The 17368-nt window shown below is 42.3% G+C and overlaps 1 protein-coding gene across 6 annotated transcripts in view; it reads right to left on the bottom strand.

Annotated features, from left to right (window-relative positions):
* Positions 1–17368, bottom strand: part of PDE10A (phosphodiesterase 10A) — a 362722-nt gene that overhangs the window by 302644 nt on the left and 42710 nt on the right. The window contains exon 1 of one of the 6 annotated variants that reach the window (XM_030929477.1): positions 11854–12529. The exons of 4 other annotated variants lie outside the window; for them this stretch is intronic. The gene's annotated coding sequence lies outside the window, so the exon portion shown is untranslated. Of the gene's footprint in view, positions 1–1147; positions 1291–11853; positions 12530–17368 lie in introns of those variants that run through there. One more of the 6 variants, XM_030929472.1, reaches the window with a different exon arrangement.

The following is a 17368-nucleotide window of genomic DNA, read 5'->3' as shown; positions in this document are numbered from 1 at the left end:
AAATATCAAGACAACAGTTTCAGAGCCTGACGCTGGGCAGCTGCAGCGAGAAAAGAGTTTCCTGTATGTGAAATGTGTCTCCAAATGAGTTGGATAACATTTTGGAGATTCATTCAGTTTCTAAGGATGAAATGCAGCACACTTTTAACTGCATCGACTTTAGACAGCTCTCTATCACCTATGTATCTGCTATCATCCAGAATCCAGATCTGATGTTCAAGCAGACCCTGAAATTCCCGTCAACGTCAGTGTCACCCCATCACACCCAAGGCTCTGGTCCTCAGCTAAGTCTGCAGAGCACAGAAGGGGAATGACCCACATGAGTCTGTGCTGCATGATGAGATGATGCCACAATGTCCCTCCCAGGTCTCATATTAATATTCTATGAACAGTTATTTTAATGAGAGTATTGCTTTTTCTCCCATAAATGAAAACTTGCAGAACTTTTTACTACAATGCCCAGCTTGTAGGCAATGAGCCCACCGTGGTGGCCAACCTCATGGACACCTCTCCTCTCCTTTAAATGCCTTAAGAAAAAGTGGCCTTCAAAACTTTTCTAAGTTCCACCTCTATTTATGAGAAACCATAAAACAATAGAAAGATCACATTGCACAAGGAATCAGAAAATCTTTTTCTGGCTTAAGTCCCTGTCCTTAAATTCCCATGTGAACTTTAGCAAGCGGCCTAAGTTCTCTGCAAATTACCTCACCTCAGCTCTCCTCTCTATAAAATAAGGAACAATACTAGTCTACCTTAAGAGACTTCCAATCGGGAGAGCTGTGGGCCTACGTCAGCGTTAAAGCAAATCCTAATGCTATTCCTAGCCCTTGCTTCTGCTTGTCTCTCTCAAAATAGTGTTTCTTTCCACTGAATAAAATTCCAATATGTTTGTTTTTCAAAAGATCCTTTTGACTGCAAGAAACAAAAGCCCAATTCATACTAACAAGCAAAAAACCAAAAGGTAATTTATTGACCCATGAAGGAGTCACCTGGACCTGTAGCAAACTGTGTATGAAAAGGAAATACATGATTGTTGTACTAAGCCATTGAGAATTTCATAGCACTTGTTACTGAAAGGGAACCTCACCTGTCCTGACTGATAAGCTGACTTCTTTCCAGGACTGAAAACATTTCCTCCCCTGCTTACCAACCACAGTGAAATGTGAGAACTGCTTCTCCGGGTGTCCTCCTGCCAGGCCTGAGGAAGGGCTCTGATGAGCCTTACCATGATGGAATCCCAGACCTCGATGAGTGGATACAATCATGTACCAGGCCCACACCATGTGCCTTCCAAAGCGGCACGAGATCTGAGGCTGTGCCCGGAAGGAGCAGGGAAAGCTGAATGGAGTATGAATAAGCAATAATGGCTACTGTCCAGAGAATTCTCTGTCTCTCAACTAAACGTCTGAACAGTCAATCACCTGCTAGCCTATCAGCATCCCTGCTGTAGCCATTACACATTTTCATTTCCTTGAACACACACAGGAAAATCCTTCATATATACAAATACAATTTTCTGTAAGAAAGTCTGACACAATGTTTGGATTAAACAAGTTATATTTATTGTATACAACCATAAGTATAATGAAGACAATGTACTGTTTAGGTTTGATCTCCTTCATTCAGAAACAACTCTCTTATCCAGCCAGTGAAGCAATTAACCAAATTCAATTTGAAAAGTATACTGTCATCAGTAATAACTTCAAACAACTTCACAGGTTGCCAGTATTGGACACCACCTTTCCCTGCTTCTTTTACACACTTCACACATCCTCATCTCCCTTGTGATGAAACACATGTTACCGACATGCAAAAGACAACTCAAATTTCACTTAGGGTTTAAAAAAAATCACGGTATAGTGAACAATCATTATTAACAACTAATATCTACAGAAGCCCATCCATGCTAAACTGCCTTTCATAAATGGTATCTAGACCAAATGAGATCTATATTGCTCAGAGAATAAGGGAAAGTATGTTTTTGATGGAAAACATTTGCTATTCTCCTATCACTCTAAACTATGGTAACCCTAGGGGAGGATCTTTTCTTTCATCCCCTTCCCCAACCCAACGAAATGTAAGCAAACATCAGGTACGCTCTGCTCCTTAATCCCACACACTTTTACAACAGTCCTCACTTTAGAAAATGATGTGAGAAATAAACACGGATTTTTTTTTTCTCTTGAGACACAATCTCACTCTGTCACCAAGGCTGGAGTGCAGTGGCATGATCTTGGCTCACCACAACCTCTGCCTCCCAGGTTCAAGCTCTCCTGCCTCAGCCTCTGAGTAACTGGGATTACAGGCGCCCGCCACCACACCCGGCTAATTTTTGTATTTTCAGTAGAGACGGCGTTTCGCCATGTTGATCAGGCTGTTCTCAAGAGCCTGACCTTAGGTGATCCACCCACACTGCCTCCCAAAGTGCTGGGATCACCGGCGTCAGCCACTGCACCTGGACATACTTTTGTCTCATGTTGAGATGAATACAAATTAAAGTATACTTCAAGAACCAGTACTAAAATAATGCAAGACATATCTTTCTAGCAAGAATGTCTCACCTCACCACGTGTCTTTCTTAACTATAAACATATCTAAGTATCAACACACCAAAAACCAAAATCTTAGTGTTTTAATAGGGCATAAATTCAAAAATGTGATTCACAAATAACATAAGAACTATTAGTGAGTCCTTTAACATTTGCAGTCTGTAGCAATGTTTATAGATGAAAATACATTCAAATTTGATACATCAAATATTTAAAATGAACAGAAAAGCATAATTTCTCTTTAGAGGATAGTTTATTTTTTATTTTAACCAATTTTGCTTCACATAGGCACACTTTCAACTGGAAAACAAATCCCTTATTTTGATTCTATCCCTTGTATTATATAACAAAAGGTTATATTAGTTTTCCAGCAGAAACTGCCTTTAAAAGAGTAAGTCTATATTTTTTTGCATGTGTTCAGGTTTTTTTTTAATGTATCACATTCCATAATCCAGTATTCAATGGACCAAATACTTGATTATAATCAAGAAATTGCCTATTAGGGGACACCCAGGAAGTCACAGAATTTCAGAGGTTATAAAACACTATTATTCAGACAGGCGTGGTGGCTCACCCTGTAATCCCAGCACTTTGGGAGGCCAAGGTGGACAGATTGCTTGAGCTAGGAGTTTGAGACCAGCCTGGGCAACATGGCAAAACTCCGTCTCTACAAAAACACAAAAATTAGCCAGGGGTGGTGGTACACACCTATCGTCCCAGCTACTCGGGAAGCTAAGGTAGGGGGATTGCTTGAGCCAGGAGGTTGAAGCTGCAGTGAGCCAAGACTGCACCACTGCATTCCACCCCGGGTGACAGAGCAAGACTCTGTCTCAAAAATAATAATAATAAAATAAAACACTATTTTTCAAAACTAAGTGTGAAATTACCTAAGTGATTGTCACGATGTAGCACTGAATTCCTCTTCTGAAAAGCAATATTCAGAAGATAGAGTAAAAGATCAAGTTAAAGATAGAGTAATACTTTAACAAATAATACTCCAGCCCTTATTTCCCTCTCCAGCTTCAGACTCCAACATTAACTGCTAATACCAACTTGCTGTCTCTTATCTGTCCACAAGCACTTCAAAATCTCTTGACCCAAAACTGAACTCAACATCTCCCACCCCAAACCAGCCCTTCCTTCCTCCTCCATTCCCCTTTTCACAGACAGTTGCGCATCATCCATCCAACTGCCCACACTCAAAACTGGAGGCCAGCCTGGGACGCTGGCCCTGCTCCCACTTCTGCCGTGTGCAACCATTAAGCACCAAGTTGTACTGATTATGCGGCTCAGACATCTCACAAACATTTCCACTTACTGTCACCTCTTTTGTCAGCTACTAGCTCCTAAACACTTTGCTGGATTAGTCCACCACTCTACTGACTACTCTCTGCCTTCTTCAGTTCTATTCCTCAAAACCGCTGTTTGTAACGGCCAAAGCAATCCTTGTAAACTGCGAATTTAATGTAATTCCTCATACTCTCATCCTTAAAAAACTTTAGTCAATCCTCATCATTTTTGGATAAAGTCAAAGCTGTTAATATGGCTCATAAAACCTCCAAAAATCTGACCCCCAAGTCACCTCTTCAGCTTCATCTCAAACCACCCACCTTCCTAGGATAACTCCAAGCAAGCAGGTATTGATGTCCAGCTCCAGGAACACGCCATGCGTGCTTCTCACATCTGTCCTCACACGCCACTTCCCTCCTCTTCTAGAATATCTACCCTTCTGCAACACCATCTCCATCTCAGCCTGGTTAACTTTACTTGTCATTTAAACCTCACTTTAATATGATTAATTCCAGCAAAGATTTTCCCCAACACAGCAAGCCTGCATTAAGTGTTCCCATTGTATCCTATCAGGACACAAGGACTATCTTTATTTTCTTCACTGTTGTATTTCCAGCATCTAGCAGAATTCTTGGCACATAGTAGACACTCAGAAAAAAATCTGAATGGCTGATTAAATGGCACAAAATGGAGAAAACATTTTAAAATCCTCAGTCTCACTGACTCTCCTGATCAAATAGAAGTAAGGAATGCTGAGTGCAGGGGTCATTCACAAAAAAAAAAAAAAAAAAAAAGTAATAAGAATCCAAGCGCAGTGTTAAACCCATTGAGCAGAATTTATAGAAATACATGTAAAATAAGCCAGGTGCGGAGGCTCACACCTGTAATCCCAGCACTTTGGGAGGCCAAGGCAGGCAGATCACAAGGTCAGGAGTTTGAGACCAGTCTGGCCAACATGGTGAAACCCCGTCTCTACTAAAAAATTAGCCGGGTGCAGTGGTGGGCACCTGTAATTCCAGCTACTCAGGAGGCTGAGGCAGGAGAATCACTTGAACCCGGGAGGCGGACGTTGCAGTGAGCTGAGATTGCACCACTGCACTCCAGCCTGGGTGACAGAGCAAGACACCATCTTGGGGGGGGAAAAAAAAGAAAATAAATATGTGTAAAATAAGTCATTTAATTTCATTCATTATTTTTAGATAAATCACATTTGGTAAGTTTACTGAATCATAACAATTATGTACATCCTATCAATTTAAATCTGTCAGTTTTCTAGAAACACATTTTATTCAGATACTCTCAACAAACTGAAAAATATTTCTAACACCAAAGTGATGAAAACAAGTCTGCATTTTTCTATGTGTGACACATAGAAGCAAAAAGCAAAATGATCAGTTGATGATGAAAGCAACAGGATATTTGCACTTTGCTGGGTTTTTTAAAAGAAGAAACGTTTTAAATGATAAATCATTAGATATGTGAGTCTGAGGTCCTTTTAAAAATGACATATCAAAATATTTAAAGAAAGTTTTATTTTAAAAGTCCTTTTCATAAAGTAATAATTTATTCATAATAATAAGTTATTTGGTCAGTTTAAATTAATTTTACTCAGTTACTACCCAGTTTATTTTACTGAAATTCCCATGTGTTTTCACACTCCCGCTGCTTCTCTCAGCTGTCACACAGCATCCACTGTGAGACTGCACCATGTCAGCCCTGCCTGTGGTCACTTTCATTTTCTGGTTCCTATGATCTAACCTCATGTTCTCATTGGGTTTGCAGCATTGCAGGGGAATGCATGAATCCACACCCTGAAGACCAGAACAGAGGGAAATAAAGCTAAATCTATTTTTATTGATTCACATTCGATACTTTAAAGCCCTGATTTTTTACCCACAAATTAAAATTTTCTTCCTTCAGTTTTATGCCCGGTTTACAGTTTGCAAGTATTGACTTCCCAGTAAGCTGTTTCAACCTAATTCCTCTGTCTTCCTTTTCAAGTTCACAGAAGGCATTTTCCAAGTCAGTTGTGTTTCCATCTCCTACTTGACCCTATCCACGTGACACAGGGTGCAAGGCCACAGAATTAAACGTGAGCAGTAGCTGCCTGTGTATCTCCTTTCGTACCCAGAATCCTCCCAGGAACCAACTGATAAAACGATTCTGAAAATAAGAGCTCCCTGTGTGAGAAAGGGAGGAAACTTCCCTAACCATATTTAGCCAAGAAACAGTGTAAGTCCCCAAGGAGCAGTCTTCAGCAGCCATTGCATGATTTCATGAAGTAGCTGCTCCTTGACAGGCAGTAGTAAAACACTTTTTAAAAAAACATTCCATGTTTTCCTTCAAGTAGTTGTCACTCCTTTAGAAAAACGTTTTCTTTAGGCCTACAGCCTAAAGGAAGGGTGATCTTTTGTGAATTTTTCTAAAGTTTGTGTTAGTCAGATTAAACAATGTACAGGTAATGCACATGGAGAAGCCAATATCATGTTAATGCTCTTGGCCTGGATGCAAAATTGATATCCTACAAGCAAATTATTATACAGCCACTGAGTTTCAAAGACTAGCTTCTTCTAGCACAAATGAATTATTGTATTCATAGACTACTTATTATAATCAGTTTTTCCTGAGCCCAAAATCTCAAAATGCACTACAGTTTCCTACTCAAATAGATGAAAATTTGAGCTGATCTCTATTCAACAAAGAGAAAGGCACACGACACTGTGCACCACCAGTTTTCACAAAACATTTAAAACTCTGCACCAAAATTTGAGAACAGAGAATTTCTTGGTATATTTTACTGAAAATAAATATATATTGTTTAATTACACTGGCAAACTTCTCTTGAATTAATGCAAAATGAGTCAATGCTATTTCTGTATTGGATGTCCAGAATCAAAGCTATGGGAAAACCTTGCAAGAAAATATATCTTAATACTAGAGATATTCTCAATAATGAAAGAAAAGACTGACATCTCCTCAAATGCACAGTGCTTTCTCCCGTGTAGTTACCTTTAACATCCTTAAATGGAAATGCCAGGAGAAGCTCTGGGACAACAGTAAGTACAAAAAAGCCCAAGCGTCCATTCATTCTTAGCAAAGGAAGAGTTACTTCCTATCACCTCCATTAGGCACGTGACCCTTGCAAAGGCCACGTACCCAAGTAAGCAATGCCTAAAAATCAGGAAGAGGGACGGCTTTACACATTACATCTATCGCAGTGCCATACCCTTAAGTTCAATATGAACTTTAAAAAAAAAAAAAAAAAAAAAGAGTTGGAGTCTCACTCTGTCACCCAGGCTGGAGTGCAGTGGCACAATCTCGGCTCACAGCAACCTCGCCTCCCAGGTTCAAGCAGTTCTCCCGCTTCAGCCTCTCAAGTAGCTGGGTAATACAAACAACTAAAATATGCCTTTACATCTGATCAGCCATGAATATGAAATTATCAATCAGTGTTAAAGTGGGGGAGGTAGGAGTAATGGGGACCTTGTTGGGGAAGTGCTTGTTGGAAAGACTGCTATTAGAGTGAATATGATCCCAGTCTGCCCACTCGGGACTAAAGAATTTCCCAGAGGCCGGGCGCGGTGGCTCACGCCTGTAATCCCAGCACTTTGGGAGGCCGAGGCGGGCGGATCACAGGTCAGGAGATCAAGACCATGGTGAAACCCCGTCTCTACTAAAAATACAAAAAATTAGCCAGGCGTGGTGGCAGGCGCCTGTAGTCCCAGCTACTCAGGAGGCTGAGGCAGGAGAATGGCGTGAACCCGGGAGGCGGAGCTTGCAGTGAGCTGAGATCCGGCCACTGCACTCCAGCCTGGGCGACAGAGCAAGACTCCTTCTCAAAAAAAAAAAAAAAAAAAAAAAAAAAAAAAAAAAAAAAAAGAATTTCCCAGGACATGGGACTTGTGGTGCCAAGACTAGGAAAGTCCCAGCTGGTCAGTCCCAGCACGCAGATGTGACTAAAGCAGTGGGACTGAGCAAAGATAAAAGTTATCACACACAAAATCAATCATAAGAACAGGGTAAACCCAACTGACCTTCAACTTTGAGGACACACATTTATTCTAACAGCTCTCAGTGGTAAAGTCAAGTGTCAACAGTGAAATGATCACACAAAAAATAAGGCTTCTTTTCCCCCAAGCAGATTATACATATTAATTAAATGGTAGAGAAGTCGGGCACAGTGGCTCACTCCTGTAATCCCAGCTTAAGGCCAGGAGTTCAAAACCAGCCTGGGCAACATAGCAAGACTTCATCTCTAAAAGTTAGAAAAATTGTCCAATCAAAGAGGCAGAGAAGAATCTAGTGACACTGCTTCTCTGACAGCAAAAATAACTCACTAAACTATATGTATTTAATATATGTATACATTTTATGTGTGTGGTTTAAATGTGTATTTGTTACATTGCTAAAAACTGATGCATAAGAAACCCCCAATCCAACACTATTGTGTAGTAATGGGATTTTTTTTTTTTTTTTTTTTTTTTTTTACCCTGTGTTACTGTAACAAGAATTTAACTTGCAGACTACAAGGGTAATAAAGAAATGGGGAAAATTCACTCTCTGATAATAATTCCTAGGTCTAAAGACTAACAGCCTGATACTGTATCACACCCCAAACCAGCACATTCAACAATCATGAAAGAGGCATTTGGGAATTTCCAGAGGTGGCCACGTGTCCACTATCTCCATCAGCCTTCCTCTTCTCCAGGCTGCAGATAACACAGACATGGCCCGCCCACCTTCAGGAGAAACCACGACATTAAGGAAACAATGATCTCCGGCCAGGAGCAGGATTTACACAGCCCTTTCCTATATGCAGCGCCTCAAAAAAGGGGTCAGGGCCCCCAGAAAAAAATGTCTCAGGCCTCCAACAAGGGGGTAGTTGGTACTGACATGCAACAAAGTCAGCTCTGCCTCTCGTCCTCACTCCTGTCCCCTCCCTGTGTCCAGAGAGGGGTGATTTGTACAGCATCCCCTCCTCCTGTGAGAAACCTTATTCACAAGAGTCGCAGCTAAAACTGCGAACTCACCAATGAAATGTGAGCTATGAAATGTGTTGAGAGAGAGCATTAAATGAATGTTACACAGGTACTAAAAGAGCCCTAGGAGGATGGGCTGGCCGCGGGCTAGTCTCCCGTTCATATGAGAGAAGCGTGTAGTGTAGTCTAGTGTAGTGTAATGTAGTGTAGTGTAGTGTAGTGCACTGTAATGTAGTCTAGTGTAATGTAGTGTAGCGTAATGTAATGTAGTGTAGTGTGGCATAATGTAATGTAGTGTAGTCCAGTGTAGCATAATGTAGCGTAGTGTAGTATAATGTAGTGTAGTCTAGTGTAATGTAGTATACTGTAGTGTAATGTAGTGTAGTGTAGTGTAGTGTAATGTAGTATAGTGTAGTGTAGTCTAGTGTAATGTAGTCTAGTGTAGTGTAATGTAGTCTAGTGTAGTCTAGTCTAGTGTAGTGTAATGTAGTCTAGTGTAGTCTAGTCTAGTGTAGTGTAATGTAGTCTAGTGTAATGTAATGTAGTCTAGTGTAGTGTAATGTAGTCTAGTGTAGTATAATGTAGTCTAGTGTAGCGTAATGTAGTGTGGTCTAGTGTAGTGTAATGTAGTCTAGTGTAATGTAGTGTAGAGTACTGTAATGTAATCTAGTGTAGTCTAGTGTAATGTAGTATAGTACAGTGTAACGTAATGTAATGCAGTGTAATGCAGTGTAGTCTAGTGCAATGTAGTGTAGTCTAGTGTAGTGTAATATAGTGTAGTCTAGTGTAGTGTAGTCTAGTGTAGTGTAATGTAGTCTAGTGTAATGTAGTGTAGTCTAGTGTAATGTAGTGTAGTCTAGTGTAGTGTAATGTAGTGTAGTCTAGTGTAGTGTAATGTAGTCTAGTGTAGTGTAATGTAGTGTAGTCTAGCGTAATGTAGTGTAGTCTAGTACAGTGTAATGTAGTCTAGTCTAGTGTAATGTAGTGTAGTCTAATGTAATGTAGTGTAGTCTAGTGTAGTGTAATGTAGTGTAGTGTAATGTAATACAGTCTAGTGTAGTGTAATGTAGTCTAGTGTAGTGTAGTGTAGTGTAACGTAGTGTAGTGGAGGGATCGGGGTGTCATCTCAGGAATCAGACAACCCTGGGCCCTCACTCACATAGAGCACCTTGGACAAGCTGCTTTGACCTGCTGCCATTTAGAATGGCTACATGATTGGGCAGCTATAAACACCTAGATGAGATGAGATACTTAAGTGCCCAGTCAATGTGAACTTCTAATAACTGACTCTTAGAGACTCTGTAGTAAACTTAGAAGTCTCAACCTACAGTCGTCTAGATTTCTACAGGAAAGACTGTGTTTCAAGAAGCTGAGACTGCAATTCCGCCTTTCCCTACTCATATGCTTCACTCTCCTCCATTAATTGTATTATTTCCCTGTCAATTCCTGTCCTTTAGCTAATAAAGAAAAACTTGACAAGCCACTCCACTTCTAGGCCACGATACATTTTATAATACCTAGAACCAGTCTATATGTTCACAGGAGGATCACATCAAATAAAGCAGTTTTTTGTTTTCTTTTGTGTCTCTCTCTCACCCCCACCCTGCCCGGGCACTATCTGCACTGCACATGAGAAGGAGATGATGGGAGTAGAAATGGTCAAAGAGATGCTTCTCATTAGTATCTGAGTAAAATATCTTGAGACATGTTGAAGTTGAGCAATTTCCCACCAGCCTTGCACTTAGGGAGGCTACAAAGCATACCAGGGGGTCTGCAGTCAGGTCACTGTGGAAAACCTAGCTGTTCCCTTCTTTAGAAACAGCCGAGGAAATGGTGAAGCATTGTGCACAGCCACTGGAGGCTAAGGGGAGAGAGAAAAGGGTCAGTAAGGGAATGGAGGGGGTGCACTGTGGGGTGGCTGAAGGCAGAGGATGAGGAAGGCAGGTCATTACTTCACATGGTGGCAAGGATCCTGGAGGAGCCCAGAACTCTTCTGGACTCTACCTTTGGTTCTAGAGCAGATTAAAACGGCAGAGAAGTTGTGTCTGTCTCTCCAGACAAAAAGAGTAGAGAAGGCCGGGTGGCTCATGCCTGTAATTCCAACCCTTTGGGAGGCCGAGGCAGGTGGATCACAAGGTCAAGAGATCAAGACCATCCTGGCCAACATGGTGAAACCCCGTCTCTACTAAAAATACAAAAGTTACCTGGGCGTGATAGCACGCACCTGTAGTCCCAGCTACTCGGGAGGCTAAGACAGGGGAATCGCTTGAATCTGGGAGGCAGAGGTTGCAGTGAGCCGAGATCCTGCCACTGCACTCCAGCCTGGCAACAGAGTGAGACTCTGTCTCAAAAAAAAGAAAAGGAAAAAGGGTAGAGAAAGGGATAGCTGCTCACACTATTAGTCTTTACTCCAGTTCTAATTCTTGTCCTGAATATTTGAGAAAAAAAAAATGTTAAATGACCCTAATCAAATTTCATCTGTTACTGATGAAAATTACACTGTAAAATGATACATTAAGTTCAGTATATTTTAAAGATACATTCAAAACATTTATAGAACTAAAAAAAATGGAATTATGTTCAATGAATCCTCACTTAGCAAATTTAAGCTTTCAAAAAAAAAAACTAAGCTTCTTAAACTATTTAAAGCATTGCCTATAATGCTTATGATACAAAATTTAGAAAGTCAAACCTACTCTTTCTGGAATTGAAAAGCCCCTTTCCCCTTCAAAATAGAATCCCTGACAGGCTGCATATGATCGAAATTGTCAGTAAAGAAACACAGGATCGGCCAGGCGCAGTGGCTCATGCCTATAATCCTAGCACTTTGGGAGGCTGAGGTGGTTGGATCACAAGGTCAGGAGTTTGAGACAAGTCTGGCCAATATGGTGAAACCCCATCTCTACCAAGAATAAAAAATTAGCCAGGCGTGGTGGCGTGCACCTGTAGTCCCAGCTACTTGGGAGGCTGAGGCATGAGAGTCACTTGAACCTGGGAGGCAGAGGTTGCAGTGAGCCGAGATTGTGCCACTGAACTCCAGCCCTGGGTGACAGAGTGAGACTCTATCTCAAAAAAAAAAAAAAAAAAAAAAAAAAAAAAAAAAAAAAAAGAAACACAGGATTGACATAAAGGACCAAATCCTTGGAACAAAAGTTTCTCCCTCACGTGGTATCACAGCCACTGCTTTTTCACTGTGATGGTTAACTCTATGAGACAGCTAGGCTGCGCCATGAGGCCCAGTTGTTTGGTCAAACACCAGTCCAGATGGTGCTGTAAAGGTATTTTTTAAATGATATTACCATTTAAACCGGTGGACTCTGAGTAAAGCAGATTACCCTACATAATGTGTCATCCAATCCGCTGCAGGCCTTTGGAGCAAACACTGAGATTTTCCCAGGAGGAAGAAATTCTCAAGACTGAAACAGTGAAACACTGGCTGAGGTTCCAGCCTGCTGCTCTGCAGAAACTCACACTCATGGCTGCAGCACAGTCTTAGCCTGTTTCCAGACTTGCCGGCCTCCTCAGCCACGTGAGCCAGTGCCTTAACGTCAGTCAAGCAACCTCTCTCTGTCTGTCTCTGCATATGTGTTTGTGAGTGTGCATGTGTGCGTATGCATGTGTGTGTCACTTAATGGAAACATGCGAGAAATATCTTGCTAGTTGGTTTCATTGTTGTGTGAACATCACAGAGTGGACTTACACAAACCTATATGGTCCAGCCTACTACGCACATAGGCTTTATGCTATAGCCTACTGCCTCCAGGCTACAAATCTGTACAGCATGGTACTGTGCTGAATACTGTAGACAACTGTAAGACAGTGGTAAGGATTTGTGTATCTAAACATATCTAAACATAGAAAAGGTACAGTAAAAATAAGGTATTATAATCTTATGTGCCCACCATCATATATGTGGGTCTAAAACATCCTTATACAGTGGGTGACTGTGTGTGTAGACATGCACACAAAGTGGGGCCATTGGAAAATATGTTCTATATAAAAGTTCCTGCTAGAAAGAAGCCCTGTAAAGACAGAAACTTCTTTTATAATCAATTTAGATGCCAAGGGACACTGTCTTGTGCTCTGCCTTTGACAGAGTTTGGAAATCTCATGTTGAATTGTAATCCCCAGTGCTGGAGGTGAGGCCCCGTGGGAGGTGTTTGGACCATGGGAGCAGATCCATCAGGACTTTGTGCTGTCTTCACGATAGTGAGTTCTCGTGAGATCTGGTCATTTAAAAGTGTGCGGCACCTCCCCCGACCCTTACTCATGCTTTTGCAGGTGATGCACCTGCCCCCGCTTCACCTTCTGCCGTGACTGTAAACTTCCTGAGGCCTACCCAGAAGCTGAGCAGATGACAGCATCATGCGTCTTATATAGTTGGCAGACCCATGAGCCAATTAAACCTCTTTTGTTTATAAATCACCCAGACTCAGGTGTTTATTTATTTTTTGAGACAGGGTCACCCAGGCTGGAGTGGCATGATCTCAGCTCACTGCAACCTCCACCTCCTGGGTTCAAGTGATTCTCCTGCCTCAGCCTCCCAAGTAGCTGGGATTACAGGCACCTACCACCATGCCCAGCTAATTTTTGTATTTTTAATAGAGACGGGGTTTCACCATGTCACCCAGGATAGTCTTGAGCCCACAGCCTCAAGTGATCTGCCTACCTTGGCCTCCCAGAGTGCTGGGATTACAGGCGTGAGCTGCTGCACCCAGCCTCAGGTGTTTCTTTGTAGCAATTCAAGAACAGCCTAATACAGCCTTTTAACCTATGAACTGATGACAGAGGGAGAGAGAGAGAAAAAAAAAAAAAAAACAGAGAAACCTAAACATTCTCAAAATGCTATCAAGGGAAGCACATCTAAAACATAAACTTAAAACATAATACAAAATTATTCCTATATTTTAAACTTGCTTCAGGAAAGCAGGTCTTGTAGCCTGGACTCTGCGGACTTCAATGCTCATACTGGCTGGGGTCACCAGTGGCCTCTCAGCTGTGGAATCCAATGGTGGGCTTTCCCTCCCCTCCTCCCTCATGAGTGAGCATTCACCCCTTTACCAATACGATCCTTTTAGAAATACACTCTCTTCCTGACCCCAATCATGAATACATCCCCAGGTTTTTCTCTCTAATTTATATTTTTTAACACCTCTGAAATACCTGTCTGTTCCCATAACTCCACAGCTAGCCTGGTCTCCTCCTGAGCAGCCGCATGCTTCTCTGGTTGCTCTCCAGACATCTCTATGAGGATTTCTTGCTCCCTCCCCAAACCCAAACTCCACAATGGGAAAGTGAATATATTACTTTCTCCACAAGGCCAAGGCCTCCTCATCAAGCTCTGCTTCTGTCAGTCAATCTGATTCAAGGTCTTGGATCCTCCTTAATGTCCCCTTCTTCCTTGCCACCATATCAGATCAGGCTTTGAGTTGTACCCATCCACCTCTCACAAGAGTTCCCACAAGAACTGTTCCTCCTCTGGCCCAGGCCTCGTGGCCTCAGGCTGGCTCTCCTGGGCTGGCCCTGGCACTCTCTCCAGCAACTGGTCTTTCTCGCTCTCCACCCAAACTATGCACATCAATCTTCCTAAAACACTTCTTGCTTCATGTCATTCCCTGATTCAAAACACTTTTATCTCAGTACATTCTTTATTTTCTAGGTTGATTTGAACATTCAGTTGTCAATCACGCTAGCAATGTTAGGCATTTAAGACTTTAAATTTCAAGAGACAAAACTTTTAATGTAATTGGTCAGCTCTGATTGTCTCTTGCTGCATTTCTCTGGTTTTTTTTTTTTTTTCCTTTCTCCTAAGCCCTCCTAAAACTTAATATTCTAATACAAATTAATTCCAGTTCAAAATTCCAGCCCCTAAGTCACTGACGCTGACTCCCACGTTAGGAGTTTTAAGTTCTAATCTTGTATAAATGAATCACTGCATGCAGCAAACTCTTCATTCACCCATTGGAAAAACTTCACTGAGCAGCAACTCTGCACCAGGCACTGCTGCAGGCCCTGGAAGCACAACAGTGAACAAAGCAAACCAGGTTCTTGCCTTCACCAACATGCTTACAGACAGGGAGTCAAGAAAGTAATATAATAAATAGCACATGATCATAAGTGCTTTGAAGAAAAACAAAGGTCAGTAAAATAAAGGTACAGAGCAGGTGACACAGGCAGGAGATGACACTTCACATGAGTTAGTCTGGGGAGACCCGTTGGTAGGGAGATACTCCAGCAGTCCTGAAGGCAGAAGGGCCCGAACCTCAGGTATCTGGAGGAAGAGTTTGCTATGCAGAGCGTTCAGTTAGTACAAAGGCACCAAGACGGAGTGTGTTCGGTGAGATCAAAGTGCAGAGAGAACAATGCACCTGACCCAGTAAGAGAGAGAGTGCTGGAGAGATGGCCGAGTGGCAGAGGAAGCCAGCCTTCTTCAGGGCAATGGGGAGGACTCTGGATTTGACCCAATCTGTGAGGAGACCACAGGGTCACAGAAGTGAAACAGCTGACTGGCCCTGCACAAGGCTCACTCCTGCTGCTGTGTGGAAGGAGACCAGCAAGGAGCAAGGCCAAGGCCAGGAGGCCAAGGAGAGGCTGTCTCACTGGTCCAGGCATGGGCCGTGGGCAGAGCAGTGCAGGTGGCAAAAAGAGTCCACAAGATTTGCTGCCTGGTGGGGTGTGATACTAAGAGTAGAGTCAAGAATGACTTCAAAGACTTGGACCTGAGCAAATGGAAGAATAGTGATGTAATTTTCAGAGATAAGGGAGAAACACACTGAGGGTAGAAGCTTAAGGTTTGGTTTTGTTCTTTTTTTTTTTTTTTTTTTTTTTTTTTTTTTTTTTTTTTTTTGAGACGGAGTCTCGCTCTGTCACCCAGGCTGGAGTGCAGTGGCCGGATCTCAGCTCACTATAAGCTCCGCCTCCTGGGTTCACGCCATTCTCCGGCCTCAGCCTCCCGAGTAGCTGGGACTACAGGCGCCCGCCACCTCGCCCGGCTAGTTTTTTTTTTTGTATTTTTTAGTAGAGACGGGGTTTCACGGTGTTAGCCAGGATGGTCTCGATCTCCTGACCTCGTGATCCGCCCGTCTCGGCCTCCCAAAGTGCTGGGATTACAGGCTTGAGCCATCGCGCCCGGCCAAGGTTTGGTTTTGAACAAGTCTGAGATAACTGACTGATATGGTTTGGCTGTGTCCCCACCCAAATCTCATCTTGAATTGTAGCCTGGAAGGGACCTGGTGGGAGGTAACTGAATCATGAGGGTGGGTCTTTCCTGTGCTGTTCTCCTGATAGTGAATAAGTCTCATGAGATCTCATGGTTTTATAAGGGGAAGTTTCCCGGCACAAATTCTCTCTTGCTGCCATGTAAGAAGTGCCTTTCGTCTTCCACCATGATTACAAGGCCTCTGCAGCCATGTGTAACTGTGAATCCAGTAAATCTCTTTTTCTTTATAAATTATGCAGTCTCAGGTATGTCTTTATCAACAGTGTGAAAACGGACTCACACACTAACTTTCCATGGAAACACTGAATACACAGTTTAATATGATTCCTTGAGTTCAGGGGGAAAGTAAAGTTTGCAGATCAACCTGCGAGTTATCAGTTTATAGACAAGGCTGTGGGACTAAGTGGGTGAAGAGAGAGGTTGAAGGCCTGAGCCTTGCAGTCTCCCAACATTGAGAGATTGAGAGGACAAAGGGGGGCAGCAAAGGAAAAAACTAACTCCAGTAGGGTCCTGGGGATCAAAGACACAGTTACCCAGGAAGGAGGGTGCAGCCAGCTTCGTCACATGCTGCTGACAGGAAATTCTTAGTTCTCTTCCTCGCATAAGAAAGTCCCTTAGATCAGGGAATCACGTTCAGGAAACCATGCAAAAGTCGAAAATGAAAGTTTTCATGAAGGTGTTTATTCCAGATGCTTTCTTTTTTGGATTAGATGTTAAGATTTCCATTCATTGAATGCATTCATTCTCTTACGTTTCAACATTAACACCTCCATTGTACAAAACATGCAGATTATTGATGGTAACTCTTTAAGAAAACTTTTAAATAAATCTTGCCAAATATAACCATATAGAAAATGTTTAGAGTTAATAAGTAACAGGAAATAACTATTTAAATAGCAGACTTTCAATAACCTAACAAAGAGAGATGATGTTCGGAATACACAATTTTTTGAAAGGGATAATTATTTCCTCTCAACAGAAATCCCTTCTTCAGTCTTTCATAGCTTACCTAAAATACCATGGCTGAAACTATTAATGGGTTAGGAAAGAAGACTTTCTTACCACTAAGGATTAAGAGAGAAGGTAAAAGGCCCTTTGCAATTTCCTTCCCTGGTGTGGCTCACTTTCATTCCTATCCACAGTGGTGAGAAGGGGAAAGAAAGCGAGGCCTGGAAGGACAGCGGGGTCGGGCGCGGGGAGGGCGTTGAAGGAGCCGGGGGTGGGATGGACAGGGACAGTTAACAAACACAAAGGGTCATTCCAGAGGGTCCTATATGGAGCATCAGGGACGTGCTCAGTAGCCCTTCTGGTCCCTCGGGACCTGCAGATTT

The sequence above is a fragment of the Rhinopithecus roxellana genome, chromosome 4 (genome assembly GCF_007565055.1).
Source record: "Rhinopithecus roxellana isolate Shanxi Qingling chromosome 4, ASM756505v1, whole genome shotgun sequence".
Taxonomy (NCBI): Eukaryota; Metazoa; Chordata; class Mammalia; order Primates; family Cercopithecidae; genus Rhinopithecus; species Rhinopithecus roxellana.
The sequence above is the reverse complement of the archived record's forward strand: the minus strand, read 5'-3'. Positions and strand labels throughout refer to the sequence as shown.